We start from the raw sequence: 14,191 nt of genomic DNA on the forward strand, positions 1-14,191 counted from the left end.
GTATCTCAAAACTCTTTCAGTGTCTACCCGTTATCCAATTCCAAAGCCTTTACACATTACTCAGCTCAGGGTTCTATAAAACTGGGTGGTTCTGTTTTTTATAACAGAAATTTACCAGGCGTGGTGGCTTGTGCCCATAGTCCCAGCTACTCAGGAAGCTGAGGTACGAAGATTGTTTGAGCCTAGGATTTTCGTGACCAGCCTGAGCACTATAGCAAAACCCTCATCTCGATACAAAACAAAAACAACTAGAAATGAATTTTTCACACTTCTCGAGGCTTAGAATTTTATAATAAAGGCAATTGCAAGTTTGATGTCTATTGTGACCCAATTCCTGGTTCATAGAGGGCCAACTTCCTGCTGTAACCCCGCATTGTAGAGGGGGCCAAGATTTGTCTCTATGGTCTATTTTATAATGGCACCAATCCCATTTATGAAGGCTACTGCCTTCGTGACCTAATCCCTCCCAAATACCTCAACTCCTAATACCATGGGATTTGGGGCTAGGATTTCAACACATGAATCTGGGGGAGACACATTCAGTCTGTTGCATATAGTAATAGATTATTTAGGATTGGACTATCTTACATTTCAGTAATAAATCAAATTTAATCATGGTGTACTATTTTGCTTTATACATTTTTGGATACATTTTGCTAATATTTACCTGACAGGTTTCCCTAACCATAACCCTAAACCTAATCCCTGTAGTTTTCCCTAAATCTATGAATATGATGAGTTTTGCCTATAATTCTCTTTTTTCATGATAGTAACTTTTTATTTTTGCTCCACTATTACTCTAATAATGATTATAATTGTATTAAAACAATGTTTCTAAAGTTTCATTGAACAAACGAAGAAACAAAAATCTATCCCTCACAACGTTGTTCAGTTTTGTTTATCTTGAGGAGATGTGTTGGTGGTAGTTCATTTTGAAGTACAGAATTAGTATATGCTAAAGAGTTTTTGATGCACTACTGTTTAAACTATCTTTTAAGATTTTTTATTTATCTTCTAGTTAATGTAGGCAAGTTCTAATCTATCCAATTCTATTTTCTCTTTGAAATGGGAGATGAGGTTATATACTGGTAAAGAGTGTGAGAGGGCTGATGGGATCACAATTTTAAGAAAATTTTAGACCTGGAGAATGTGTTAAGTAGACACTATAAAAAATTGTCAAAATAATTTTTTAAGTAGGGTATTTCAAACTGGAGTTTAAGGTTCAGTAGAAGATGGAAATCTCAAATTTATTTTTTCACCTCAATGTATGTTTGTGAGAATTTCCCAGAAATATTCAGCTGCTCCAAATACAGACTGACAAGATAGAACAAGGACTAACATGAAATTGTTTGTGTTTTGTGTAGTGCATATGAAGGAATAAGCTGAGATAAAAAAATGCATTTAGTAAGGTGCATAAGTGCATGAATCTCAATTATAATATTTAATTTCTAAAAAAAATACACACCCAAGCAACCACTATCCAGGTCAATATTCAGAACATCTTAATGACCCAGAAAGTCCTGTTATGCCCCCTTCCAGTTCACCTCCAATCTAGCAGTAATGACTGTTCTGATTTCTATCATCATTGATTAGGTCTATAATTTCTTGAACTTTATATAATGAAATCATATATTATATATTCTTGAGTGTTTGGCTGACTTTTCCCCACAAAATATCTATCAGATTTTGTACTAGTAGTTTGTTTTCTATGCTGTGGAGTGATCCATTATATGAATATTTATCTATTTATCATTTACTAATTGATTAATGGATTTGTGCTTGTTGAATTCTCTGGAAAGCACGTGCTAAGACAGAATTTGGTGTGCAAAAGCTAAAATAGCAAATAACACCTGTAAGAAATAGGAGAAAAAGTCACTGGATTGCAAGGTAGACTAATTAATATCTTAGCCAGCCTTCTGGGAGGACTCAAAGCAAAAATTGCCTAGTAGAATGGGCTCTTAGTAATTCATTAATTGGGGGTTGCTCCCAAAAGATGGTGACCTCAGCTACTATTCCCTTGCTCATACATTAGCTGAAAGCTGCTCAAAGAAGACCTCAGATACCACCACATTGCTCACTCAGTTGCCACAGGCCATCCTGATAAGACCACGAAAGAAGCCCAAAAAGTAGGATAGATACTAAAAATTAGGCAGCAAGTTTTTTTCTGTTGAAGTTGAACCCAAACAGTGCATCTCTATTTCAGCCAAAAGGTTTTTTTTCTAGTATTTGACAATTATGAACAAAGCTGAAATGAGCATTCTTGTAAATGGTTTTGACTCTAATAAATGATTTCTCAGATAAAAATGTGAGTTTTAGGTTAGCTGTATTTTCTCTTTAGGATATACTGTCAATTTGCAAAATGTTAAGACCAATTTACCTAAACACAAGCAAAATAGAAGTACTTGTTGTTTTCTATTCTCTTCACCTCTTAGTTTGTTCAGTCTTGTTCCTTTATACCACCACAATTTCTTTATCCATTTACTGATAGCATTTGAATGAGTTTATTTTTGCATCTTCCATAATTATGCATGCATATATCTGCTGGTTTGTATGGTATGTATAAGTTTAAATTTTTAAGAAACTATAAAACCATTTTTCACTTTGCTTATTTATTTCGCATTTTAAGTAGATAGGTAAAAAAAAAAATCCAGTTGCTCCACATTTTTGCTAAAACTCTATAGGATCATTATAATTTTACTCAGTCCACTGGGTGAGTTGTAGCATCTCACTGTAATTTACATTTGAATTTTCCTAATTAATAGTGAAGTTGAGCATTTTCTTTTGTATTTATTGGCTTTTATATATACTCTTTGATAAAATATCCATCAAAACCCTTAATCATCTTGTTAATCAGAATGTTAGATTTCTTATTACTGAGTTGTAAAAGTTTTATACATTCTAAATGAAATCCTTTTGCCAGGGTGTTTTCTTTTTTTGCAAGTATTTACTCCAATCTATAGTTTGCCTTTTTATTGCCATAGCAGTATTATTTGTTAATGTATGTACAATTGTTTAAGCTTTGATAAAGTTACTGATTCAGTACATAATTCATACTGTCTATTTTATATAGCTTTGTAAAATACAAAGTACTCAGATTTTTTCAATATTTCATTTTAAATGGCTTTAGTTGTAGTTCTTACATTTGAATCTATGATTTATTTTCAGTAGATTTTTGTACATTGTATGAGGTTAGAGACAAAGTGGTTTGTTTTATGGCATTACTATATGATTTTTCCACCACTGCTTGTTGAGAAGGTTGTTTTATCTTGATTGAATTGCACTGGCAACCTTGTAAATAATTAATTGGCCATATATATGTGGTTAAATTTCAGGGCTCATCTTTCATTGCTCTATTTATCTTTCTTTGCACCAATATTCCAGTGTCTTGATTATTTACAATAAGTCTTAAAATCAGGTAGTGTAGTTCCCCAATATATTTTTTACAAAGTCATTTTGCTTATTCCCAGTCCTTTAAATTTCCATATAAATTTTAGAATTCTCTTGTCACTTCCAAGAAAATAAATCCTGCTTGGTTTACTGCAAATAAAATATGTGGTAGTAAATAGAACCTCAGAGCAAAAGCCAATTCTGTACTCAGTTCTGTAGGAAACAAATGCACATTCCCCAGCATCCACACTTCACTCTTACAACGTGTATAATAAACTTCACATCATCCTGGATGGAAAGTGGTATTTGGTAGCTGGAAACCCTGCTCAATAATTGTTTAATTTAAGAACCAAATATTTATATATAGCCTATGTCAAAAAGCCTAACTAAAATAATGTAACAGAATGTGAAAAGAAAATAAAGAAATAATAAAAAATAAGGTATAATTTACTCAAAATGTCTGAGGCAATAAAGTGAAGACTAAAAGACCTAATGATCATCATTTGCATTAAATGATGTAAAGTGAGATTGAGGGAAACATTACTGATTTCCAGAATCAATTTCCTTATTAAAAATGGTGCGAGATTTTTTGTCTATAGAAGTGTTTTCTTTCTCCTTTACTTCTGTTATTTGCCATCAGTTACACATCTCTAAACACGTATTGAATGTCCTGCCTCTAGTCACCCCCTTTATATTTCTGAGCAGCCAAGCACCTATATTTTGTAAACCTAAACTTTATTCTTACCACTTGATTAGTTTCTCCAGTGAAGCCAACACGCATGCAGGAACCCTGCAGATCCTGTGGTTATTTTATGTTATCTGTAGACAGCCTCTCCACAGGGGCTGCCGTATCTCTGCCAGTCCCATGCCTCCGCCACTTACTCCTACTAATTTTCCTGCCAAGTTCAGTGCTCTGAGAAAAAGAATAACCAGCTATGAGCAACACGTTCTTTTTCTGCAGACTGACAGGGCTGTGCTTTAATCTCTTGTGTCTCGTAACAGAAGCTTTTATAACAGTTTTTGCTGACTGTCAGACTACTGTAAGCCACTGATTATGATACAGTGAGGGGGAGAAGAATTTAGAATTATTTACATTTAGTTGACAAGAAGAATGTTGAAAATGAAACATACATATGGTAAGACAGTAGGTTATGCTTTAGAATTGGTATTCTGAATGGAATGTTTTTCCTTAAAAAATGCACACATATAGAAGTTTTCCCTGTATTTAAGGAACACAAATATGGCTTACTTCATAAAGTGGAAAGATGGGTTCTAAATTAAATTAATCCTGTATATTTTAAATAAAATCTATATAACATAATTTAAATAAACCATCCTTCTACTCTAGGCCTGACTCCAGCATTTCACTAACCATCTTACTCTTTTCACTTATTATAAAGTGAGCTGAGAAAACCATCTTCTTAAGTAGGTAGAATTTGATTATGGGAAGGTTACTGAAATAGGTTTAGTATCATATAAAATGTAGAATACAATAATTATTTGTTTATGTATTTTTCAACTTCACTAGAGTTTCCTGGAAGGAGAATCTGTGACTGGCCTGTGAATCTATCCAGTCTAAATACAGTATCTAGCATCTGCTAGGCACTCATTAGTTTATAGGTACTAATACAGTAGTCTGGCTCTACACTACACTATACCACACTATACTACACCACACTACACTAATGTTGAGAACTTACCACTTAACCTCCTAGACATCAATTTCTTCAGTAAATGAGTTGGAGCTGGATTAAATGTTACACATTCTTTATCTATACTGCTTAGCCTCTATGAGTTCATAATAATTGTACTTTAAAAAAATTGAGTTCACATAAAATCTGAATCTTAGGAATGTCTCAATTATCTTTTTTTATATAATAAACAACCCTAAAGTTTAGTGATTTTGATAGTGTAGGATATGAGGCTAGGGTACCTTATAAAGTCTAGATGTAAGATTGGGAGCCCTGCTGGTGCCATTGACTGGGTGTTTGATTTTCTTCTGTGTAGGCATCTCCACTTAGCTGTTTTGGCTGTTTCATATAATGGTGGAGGGGTTCCAAAAGGAAACCCTGTAAGAGAACAGACCCTAAGTGCCAACACTTATCATTTACTGATGCTTCACTTGCATCACCCTTAAAGGTATCCTACTGGCCAAAGCTAGTCACATGGCCAATTCCAGAAATTCTGTGGAAGGAGATTTCACAATAGCATGAATAACAGAAAGTGTGGTTAATTGAAGGGCACCAAAGTCACAGTCTGCTGGAAATATTTTTGGGTGATCTGAAATCTCTGCTTAAACCACTTAGCAGCTGATTTCCTTATGGGCCATGAATTTTCCCAATTCCATTGTCTTCTCCCGGCCCAGTACAGTTGTCCCTTGAAGTATACAGGTTTGAACTGCACGGGTTCACTTATACATGGATTCTAATCAACCAAAATTAGACTGAAAATACAGTATTTGTGGATGCTAAATGCTGTATACAAAGGGCAAACTTTCACATACACATTTTCAACAGGGCCAACTGAAGGACTTGAGTATACTATTTTGGTATACATGGCGGTCCTGGAACCAATCCCCCATGTGTGCTAAGGGAGGACTGTACTTAATTGCCCTGTATACATTGAAGTTGCCTGTCCTTATATTAAATGATTGATATGCCTCTTGATATTTGTTTCTGGGACTATATTAGATTTTTGATAAGGTCTAAAAAGTATGCTGTGAAAATAACTTAAAAAAAATTTTTGACATATAATGTATTCAAATGCTTTAAAATCTCTTAATGCTTATCTTTATCAAAACATTTGTATTAATAGTATTAGATACTTATAGCTTTAAAAGAGTTCATTTGATTTAAATCTTTGCTAGTGAATTACTTGTACATGTCCTAAAATCAGTGTAGTAATTTAAGTATGCATAATTTCCTGTGATTTATTTCCTTAAATTCAACATGTCCATCTGCATATTCCAATAGGACTAAATCAAAATGGAAAGTTCAATTGAAAATTTATTTTTTCAATGTGTATATTTTACAAGCATTTTTTGATATGAATGTACTTACTCAATTTTTGGCATATAGTCAACATGCATAACCTCACGTTGTAAAAAAAAAGTGTAAATATATATATATAATTAAAATAATTATATGTTTAAGTTATCGCTACTTTGCCATTTTTATTGTTTGGCTTTGCCCTTGTGCCTACTCCTCTTTTAATTTGTGGATTATGTATAGTCATCACATATGTCACAATAATTTTCAAGTGAAAAAGGAGCATGAGCTCTGTCTTTCTTGTGTCTCTTCTTTTGGGGCAAAAAATACTTTGTCAGAAGATAATCGGTGTACTTCACCTTAATTTTGATTGCCAATAAATGGTCCACATTGCTATTCTTAAACTAGGTATTAGCGAAGATAAAGAGAAAAATATTACCGTGAATAACTTAGATTAATCATTTGAGATGGAATGAGTCTTGAAGAATCAATCACCATGGATATTATAATACAATAGCTATTTTTTGCCAGCTACTCATATACAATTTTAATTATATGATCCGATGCATTTTTGGATGGGAGCTATCTTTGTGTAACAGAAAGAATGGGGAACAAAGAGTCAGAAATACTGAGTTCTAACCACTCCTCTGCTTCATCATGTTCACGTTTTTATTTAAAACCTTTATAAAGAAATATGTTTTTAATTCATGAGTGCTTTTAAAATATTAGAAAACAATGCATGTACTCTATATTGCTTAATGTCCCAAACAGGAGTGAAGCAGCTCCCATAATCAGATACATTAGTATTTCAGCAGGAAAAGCTATGAATTGTCATACTAAGAGGAATTAAAATAAAGACAGTAATTTACATCATGTTAGTTGAGGAAAGAAATTATCACCTGATATGTTATTTTAAAATTTCATTTCAGATTATTTTTTCAGATTTTTGAATTATGGGTAATATATTTTGGATCTATAACTAGATATAATGTTTGATATCACTGAGTTGCCTTCCAGATAAATTTATGTGTATGAATTACATAATTTCTAAGTTTCTTTACAAAACTGATGCCCTATGAATCCATGATCTAATAAAAAGCAAATGCAACTATCTGTTTTATGTCATTTGCTTTATAATAGATATGAAACCCACAAGCAACATTTCCATAGATAGGCTACACAAATGTCTCACAGAGAAGACAATTCTCGGGGCGTGGCTTACCTCTTCTTAATGTCACCCTTTTGGTCTAGGTATGGCTCAAGATAAGAGTGAGGAGACTTCTGATTTGGATAATAGTTTTACCTTTGATAAAAGATTAAAACAGCATCATTAAAATTACGAAAAGTTCAAGTAGATGAAATTTGTATTTTCCTCTATCTTAGTTTTCTTTCTCTCCTGTCCATCTCCAAGTGGCCTCTCTTTTGTGTTTCTCAAAACCTTAATACATTATGCCCTCCACCAGAAAGCTCCATATTCCAAAGGTAGCACCTATGCCTTCCTCTGATCTCTTTGAAATGCACTCTTTTCACTAACTATCTGTAATTTCAGATAGGTGAACTTACAGGCATCTGGAGTGAGGTGGCCCTGGGGGAAGTTAGCATGGAAGATCAGGAAATGTATTGAGGCTTTTTTGAAAATTCCTGAGTCTAATATCCATTAGCATGCAAGATGGCACTGGATTGGTGAGAAGAATGGGGGCTGGTAATCCCACCCTTTCTCCTTATGAACTTTTGATATAATACTCAAAGTCCAGGTTTACACATTGCATTTTTTTTCCTCAATGAAAGAGCATGGAGAGAAAACAAAACAAAACAAACTAAAAACAAAACAGAATATGCAAGTGGTCATAAGATGATTGTCACCACCAAAGTAAATGTGCTTCTTAATTTCCCAAAGCTTTGAAAACATCAAAGGGTAGATGCAGGTCAGAGGAAACTTCCATTTGCATTTCCCTGAGAATTAGGGGGCCAACTGGCCTCAGAAAAAGAAATGCTATGAAATGGAATTTATTTGTGTATTTTTTTGGACTCACTAAATTCCAATGTCTGGTCCTCACTCAGCCCTGCAAGTCCCGAAATCTTGTATTTCAGAACAAAGAAAATGTACCTATCATCCTTATCCTAACCATCAAATACTACACACATAGAGATGAGCACTTAAGAACAAGTATGACGATTTGTCAATTTAATTTTCTTTCAGCAGAAAGCCAAATTATAACCAGAGTACCAGTTTCATAACTTATAATAGCAAAGCGAAGCAATTATTTGCAGAGAAGCACATATATCCCCTTGTTCAGAGCATTTTCTTTCCTTAAAGACAAATTGTGTGAGAGCCTAAACTCTCAATAAAATATTTTTGTGAGAAGGGAATCAGAATATGTCATAAGATGGCATTCAGTTTTGTGTCCCAGATATGGTGGTTTAAAACACATTAAAAACCAAGGAAATCATATATTCAGTCAAGACTTATATCCTGGTCAGGGCTAAAAGTTACCATCAACACTGACCTCTACAAATCACTTCTTCTATGATTCCAGGACAGAACAATCATCCTTTCATCTTTATATAAGTCCATTGATGAACTTACTTTGAATTATTTTGGTACTGAGAAGCAGTCTGTTTCTTGGGAGACACTGCTTTTCTCTGTTCTAATTCATGTGTTAATTTTAATGTTATGCAATGAGGATAACATTTATTAACTAAGAGTGCCCAGAGTCTCACTCCTCATTACCCGTGAGAATATTATACAGAGATACTAATCTTTACTTTTGTTTTCAAGGTTGTATAAGGTGAAATTCTATCAATTTTTATTTTTACACACAATTAAGAACTGTTGATTAACACAGTAACCCAGTTGTCTCCTTATGCCTCTTTGTTCTTTCAAAAAAGACTCAAACTTCTTAAATCCTCTGAGAAGTCAATAACCCTCCCTAAGATCTCTGTGAATTCCCAGGAGTTAAAATAGTTAGGTAACTTAAGGCTTGTACATACTTATTCCACTTATTTTTTCTTCTTTATTCAATATCTTTCAACAGTCATTTTAACTCTAACGCTAATATTATCCTGAACATGGATCCCAACCTCATATCTGATTGTCTTCTAAAAATAAGCAAAATCAAGTCAGACAAAAAGGGAAAGATGGAAGGAAGAAACAAAGGAAAAAAGAAAGGAAGAAAAGCCAACTTTTTGTAACTATATTAAATATATTGTGGAGAGAATCGTTATTTCAACATTAACATTTGTAAACGTCTTATCAAACAATCTTGTTCTCTGTGTGTGTGTGTGTGTGTGTGTGTGTGTGTGCCATTGTTATTAAAATAATACGTGTTTCTAGTTTTGTAAGATGAATGACATTGGCTTATAAAGAGAAACATCAGTCCCTTATACAAACTGTTCTTATTCCTGATTGTTGTTTGCCAAAACTATTTTCACCTCCTAGTCATTTTCTCTGGGATTTAGGTCCACATTTTTAAGTAATTTGCATCTCTCCCTTAATTTTTCAGTTTTAAAGATATCCTTTGTATACGAAAGTTACTATAGAAGATAAGGATTTAATGTCCTTAAACCTACTCCACTCATTCCCGTTTTCATATGAACAGAAAATGCACAGGTCTCCTCCCATCCTCCTAGTCTATTCATATGCTGTTTTCCTTAAATTGATATCCAGTGTTTATTAATGTTATGAACATATAGTTCAATATGTGTTTATATTATGAGCATATTGTTCACTATACATATTACTATATATAGTAATACTTCTATAATATGTAATATAAATATGTTTATTTACTTTTTTTCACACTTGAGCTACCTAGCTTACTAAGATTATATGTTACAGTAAAACTTTCAGATTTACATAAAAAATTAATAATGACATCACTTTTCACTTTTGTTAGAAAAGTGGTTCTTAGGAACCGTTTCTTGGTTCCTATTGCTAACTCATTCCCAATTTTTCTAACAAAACTGAAAATATATATTATTACTTGATTCTGTATGCACCAGTTGCCTTACAGGACAACTCCACAACTGTTATTATGAAACCTGTTCTATTTTGGATATTTGTCCCCTCCAAATCTCATGTTTAAATGTGATTCCCAATGTTGGAGCTAGAACCTAGTGGGAGGTGTTTAGGTCATAGGGGTATATCCCTCATGAATGGCTTGCTGTTCTCACCAAGGTAATGAGTGAGTTCTGGCTCTCTCAAGCCACAGTACAGCTGGTTATTTAAAAGTATGTGGCACCCCTCCCCCAACTCACCCTTCCTTCTTTCCTTCCTCCCTCTCACTATATAATGCCTACTCGCATTCACTTTCTGCCATGAGTGGAAACTCCCTGAAGTTCTCACCAGAAGCAGAAGTTGGCACCATGCTCCTTGTACAGCCTGCAGAACTGTGAGCAAAATATTCCCTTTTCTTTCTAAATTACCAAGCCTCAGATAGTCCTTTATAGCAACAAAAACAGACTAACACAGAACCCTTCTCATCTTCCTGGGAATTATTTATGTGTTCTTCCTGGGTTGAATTATTCATTCCCTGCATTCCATTTTCTTTCTCTTTTGGTGTATTCCCTGGTTTTGATGAAGCACAAATTTCAATGTTTTTCCAAGAAAGAATGAATGGGAAATACATTGAGAAAACATTTTGCATGTCTGAAAATGTCTTTACTTTCACATTTTGATAATAATTTTTCTGCATGTAGATCCTGATCAAAGAACATTTGTCTCAGAATTTAAATTTATTTCCATGACATCTTCTACCTTCCAGTTTTGCTACATAACCGCCTAGTGCCATCTTGATCCTCGATATTCTGTATGAGACTCAATTGTTTCCTTCTGGAGTATTTGGTTTTCTTTTTTTCACCAATGTTCTGAAATTTCAGAATTATACATTTTATTGTGGATTTCTTTAAATTCATTGCATTGGGCACTCAGTGAAATGTCATAATTTAGACACTATATCCTTCAGTTTTGGGATGGTTTTATTATTTCTTTGATAATTTTCTCTCCTCCAGTTTCCTTGTTTTCTTTTTTTACTGGACATTTCATTATATGAATGTTTGCTTTCTTAGGTTAACCCTATTAAAATATTTTTTCACTGTGTTTTTTCTCTTCTATCTCATAGATTAGAGGTTTTTGTTGGTTATTTTTTGCTTTGTTGTCATGAAGTTTTTTGCTTTATTTTGTTTTTGGTAATTTTTCTTCTGCCCTTTGCATTGACTCCATTTCTTCCTAGATCCTCTTTCTTGCTTGCAAGTTTATCCTGTGATGCCCACTAAAGAATAACACACCAAAATGCTGATTATCAGACTTCTTCCTGTGTGAGTAGATTTCATCTTAATGTGATTTTGATGCAAACCAATTAATTTTCTGCCACTCTTTGTTTTCCCTGGTTGTATAATCCTGAATACCAGCATTGTGGGAGACAAGAAGGTGAAGGGTGAAGGAAGTCTCACCATTAACTATTCAGATTTTCACTTAATCTTCCTCTTTCCAGTATAGCATCTCACTCCTTGGTCTCAGCTTGCCTGATATGTCAAGCCCAGAAAGCAAAGCTCCAGTTTTACACTGAGGAAAGACCAAACTGCCCTGCAAGATAGGGTGATTTGTGGTTCAAATCAGGATTGTTTCTTGTTTCTTTTACCCTACAGACTAGCCCTTGTCTTTCTCCAATTTGTCAGTTACCATTTGTGCAACCCATTCTATAGACTCCAAAAATTGTCATCTCAGCTTTATCTTCACTCTCATTCTCTTTGTTATGCAGTATACACCCACACACATACATATGTATACACACACGCACACACACACACATATTGTGTTAGTTTGTCCTTCTGTTGCTATAAATAAATACCTGAGACTGGGTAATCTGTAAAGAAAAGAAGTTTTATTTTGGCTCACATTTCTGCAGGCTATACATGAAGCATAGTGTTGAAATCAGCTTGTAGTGAGGGTCTCAGGAAGCTTACTATTGTGGTGGAAGTTGAAGTGGGGACCAGCACATCACATGACAAGTGAGGGAGCAAGAAAGAGAAGGGGGAGGTTTCAGACTCCTTCAAACAATCGAGTCTCCCATAAACTCATCAAGCAAAAACTTACTCATCTCTAAGGGGATAGTGCTAAGCCATTCATGAGGGATCTGACCCATGATCCAATACCTCCCACTAGGCCCCACCTCCAGCACTGGGGATCATATTTCAACGTGAGATTTGGAGTGGACATGCATCCAAACCATATTATTGCACCCCTGGTTCTTCAAATCTCATGCTTTTCTCACATCGCAAAACACAATTATCCCTCCCAATAGTTCCACACAAAGTTTTAAATATTTTCAGCATGAAGGCAAAACTATTAAGTCTCATCTGAGACTCATCACCTTCCACCTATGATCCCGTAAATGCAAAAACAGTTATTTGCTTCCAAGGTACAATGGTAATACAAGTATTGGGTAAATATTCTCATTTGAAAAAGGAAAAAAATGGCCAAAATAACGGGGCAATAGGCCCCAAGCAAGTGTAAAACCCAGCAGGGTAGGCATTAAACCTTAGAGCTACAAAATAATCTCCCTTAACTTTATGTACGGCATCTAGAGCAGACTGGTGCAATGAGTGGCTTCCCAAGGGCTTGGGCAGCTCCACTGCTGTGGTTCAGCAGCAGGCAGAACTGGCTGTGGTCACCAGTTGTAGTTGAATGCCTGCAGCTTTTCCAGGCCCAGGATGCAAGCTACCAGTGGCTCTATCATTCTTGGGTCTGAAGGGTATAGGCCACTTACCACAGCTCCACTAGATAGTGGCCCCCTTAGGGACATTGTGTGAAGGTTCCAATCCCACATTTCCCTTTAACATTGTCCTAAAAGTGTTTCTGTGTGAAGGAAGGCTTCTGTCTAGGCACCCAGGCTTTCCAATACCTCCTCTGAAATCTAGGGGGAAGCTGCCAAGCCTCCTTTGCAGTTGCATTCTGTGGGCTTCCAGACTTAACATCTAATGGAAGCCACCAAGGCTTCTGGTAGCTTGCACTCTCCAGAGCAGCAGCCCGAGCTATACCTGGGACACTTTGAGCCACAACTGGAGCCATAGCTGGAGTAGCTGGGATGTGGGAGGCAGTGTACTAAGGCTGAACAGGGCAGTGGCACCCTGGACCTGACTCTCAAAACCATTCTTTCCTCCTTAGCCTCTTGGCCTGACACCTCATCAGCCTGGCCTTCATTATTCATATTTCTATTAGCATTTTGGTTGCAACAATTTAATCAGTCTCTAAGAAGCTACAAAAGTTTCCTCATTTTCCTGTCCTCTTCTGAGCCCCCAAAACCCTTCCAACTTCTGCTCATTACCCAGCTCCAAAGCCAATTCCACATTTTCAGGTATCTTTATAGTAATGTCCCGTTCTTTAGTACCAATTTTCTGTGTTAATGCATTTTTGCATTGCTATAAATACATACCTGAGACTGGACTGGGTAACTTACAAAGAAAAGGATTTTATTTTGGCTTATGGTTCTGTAGGCTGTACAGGAAGTATCGTGCTGGCAAATGCTTTGGTGAGGGCTGGAGAAAGCTTACAATAGAGGTAAAAGGTAAAGTGGGAGCCAGTGCATCACATGGTGAGAGAAGGAGCAAGACAAAAGGGAGAAGTTCAAGACTCATTTAAACAATTGGATCTTATGTAAACTAACTTAGTGAAAACTTATGTATAACAAAAGAGATGGTACTAAGCCATTCATGAGGAATACACCACTATGACCTCCATGATCCAAACACCTCCCACCAGGCCCCACCTCCAACATAGGGAATCACATTTCAGTGTCAGATCTAAAGGGGACACACGT

The sequence above is a fragment of the Symphalangus syndactylus genome, chromosome 17 (genome assembly GCF_028878055.3).
Source record: "Symphalangus syndactylus isolate Jambi chromosome 17, NHGRI_mSymSyn1-v2.1_pri, whole genome shotgun sequence".
Lineage (NCBI taxonomy): Eukaryota > Metazoa > Chordata > Mammalia > Primates > Hylobatidae > Symphalangus > Symphalangus syndactylus.